The 2,760-nt window shown below is 48.1% G+C and overlaps 1 pseudogene; it reads left to right on the forward strand.

Annotated features, from left to right (window-relative positions):
- The first annotated feature begins 639 nt into the window (after window positions 1–639).
- On the forward strand, window positions 640–1,514 carry LOC125546860 (annotated as a pseudogene).
- Window positions 1,515–2,760: the final 1,246 nt, after the last annotated feature.

The following is a 2,760-nucleotide window of genomic DNA, read 5'->3' on the forward strand; positions in this document are numbered from 1 at the left end:
CAAATTTTACAATTTTTTATATATTTTTACCCTTTTTTGCTGTTTTCAGAGGTATTACGAACAAAAAAAAAGCCAGACGGGACAGCATGCCACAACGCGGGCATGCCGGCCCACGTAGCCTATGTGCCGTGCCTGGGCTGCTAGCTCCAGCCCATGGGCCGGCATGAAACGGCCCGGTTATTATTCATGCCGATGCAGGCCGTGCCGTGCCAGACACGTTTATGGCGGGCCGGCCCGTTTGGCCAGGTATGAACTGGTCCAACGAAAATCATCAATATCCGGGGAAAAAAGGAGAGATCTGATTGGAGCTTTTTTTAAGGACTTTCAAAAGTTTTCGCTCATAGTTAGACCATACTGTAGCACGAGCTTAGCCGGCACCCGGCGGCTTTTTTGGCAGATCACGATTCACATGGACGATACCAAGTTGACACATGACCGAAGAAACAATGACACTGCGTCGCTGCCCCTCGACTCACAAGTTCACGTCGCCTTTTCTCGCGGGGAAAATAAAGTCACAACGCCACACGCTGCACCTAATAATCGAATAAAATGTCACAACAGCTACCACGGTATAGTACCCCATTGAGCAAGGATTTTCAAGTAGTATCCAGGCACAGTTGTCGAGCAGGCAAGCAAGTGATGTCTCCGTACGCCGTGATCGTCGCGGCCGGTCGCGTGGCTCGTGCGTCCTTCCTGCTGCGCGAGTCCAGAGAAAGCTCGAGGCAAGAACAGTAAGCTCCCGCCATCGCCCCCGGCGATCCCGCTGTTCGGCCACCTCCACCTCCTGGGCCGCCTCGCGCACCGCTCCCTGCGCGACCTGCACGCTCGGTACGGCAGCGACGGCGGCCTCCTGCTCCTGCAGCTCGGGCGCAGGCGGACGCTGGTGGTGTCCACGGCGGCCGCGGCGGCGGACCTGTACAAGAACCACGACCTCGCATTCGCGTCACGCGTGCTCAGCGCGCCGGTGCACAAGCTCTCCTACGGCTCGATCAACGTCTCCTTCGCGCCCTACGGCGACGCCTGGCGCCGCAGCAAGAAGATGGCCGTCGTCCACCTCCTCTCCCAGCGCCGCGCCGACTCGTTCGCCCTCGTCGCGGGAGTCCGCCGCGCCGCGGAGGCCGGGGAGGCCGTGGAGCTGAGGGGGCTCCTGTACGGCTACGGCAACGCGGTGGTCACCCGCGCGGCCACCGGCGCCGACGGGGGCGCCACCGGCCCGAGAGGATTGAAGCAGCTGATGGCAACTCTGCGGCGCTCATGTCGGGGCTCCAAGGCGGCAGGACCGTGGCTTCCCGACGCGGCGGCGAAGGTGGTGAGGTTGGGCGACGGGGTTCGAGAAGAGGCTGGACGACCAGATGGAAGGCGTGGCACAAGTTCCTGTCCCGGATATCGCCGAGCACCTTGACAAAGAAGTGGGACGACAGCGCAGGGAGGATGACTTTTTGGACGTCTTGCTGGCGGCTGAGAGAAAGAAGGCAACCGCCGGACTCGACCATCACCGACCGATCGCATCATAACGCATTGTCGCAGGTGATCGATCGAAAGCCCCAGAATTTCATCTTTAATTTTGGGTCCATGGTCTGCCTACGATTTCAGAATTGCTATACTTTTCGTATAAATTATCTTCTTTTCAATTTCAGGTAATTCTTTATTCTTCTATATAGTTTTTATATTTTGAATGATTTGAATAATTCAAATCACGCCTTCTGCGGTCCAATTATTCTCTTTATTTGTATGTCGGCTTTCATTTATTCATTTATAATTTTCTTTTAGGATAAACTCCCTACGTGTCTCTATGGAATACGCGTGGACTGAAATAAGTGAACAAACACACTAAAACATGTCTATATACATTTGATTTAAAAAAGTAAGTTGAACATGTTATATTTGTGAACTGAGGGAGTATTTGTTACTTTGGCTCAAGCGGTTTTGTATACAATCCATTATTTGTTTATTTTGGTAACAGTACAGCCGTGGTCATGGGTTTTGCTTGTAGTTGAATTGAACTTTGTTTTGTTTATTTTCTCTTATTTTCTCTTTTTGCCTCTTTTGTCTCTTCTGTTTGTTGCTAGTTACTTCAATGTATATTTTTCATATTTTAAAGTAGCAAAGCAATAATACATACTTACATGTAATTTTGTGTTAAGAGAACCAGGTTTAATAATGTGTAAATATAAACTCACTTTTGATTGAATAGTTTCCTGTTAAAGGTGTTAACAAGGCAAATTGGATTTTCTTTGTGTGAAATGTTTATGCTGTAAGCAAGTAACACCATTACACCTGGCCCTTCACGAAGCTCCGAAAACAACAAATCATAGCAAACAAGGGTGTAGCTGAGTTTTGAAATTCGTCGAAAAATATATTTTTATTTTATAATTGACATATGTCATTGTTTGTATGGTGTAAACTTTTGATTAACAAAGAACTGAAAATCAGTCAACTTGATAGTGTCATGTGTCATTGTTTGTATAGTGGAGGAACGTTAACGAATACCAAATTATAAACCAGTCAATTACCAAATAGACAATCTAGAATTTTCTTATAACACTTACAACAGAAAACTCCACTCAATTGAGAATATACGGAAAACCTTTAAGTTGCTTAACTAAAATTTATTTTCTATCCTTTGCTTTGTGTTTTTTTTGGGCATATGTAGGACATTGATCTTCCGCCGGAACTGAGACATCATCTATTACGCGCTGGAATGGGCCATAGGCGGAGCTCACGAGAAAACCTCCAGAAATGGCCAAGCTTGTCGGACGA

The sequence above is a fragment of the Triticum urartu genome, chromosome 3 (assembly GCF_003073215.2).
Source record: "Triticum urartu cultivar G1812 chromosome 3, Tu2.1, whole genome shotgun sequence".
NCBI lineage: Eukaryota > Viridiplantae > Streptophyta > Magnoliopsida > Poales > Poaceae > Triticum > Triticum urartu.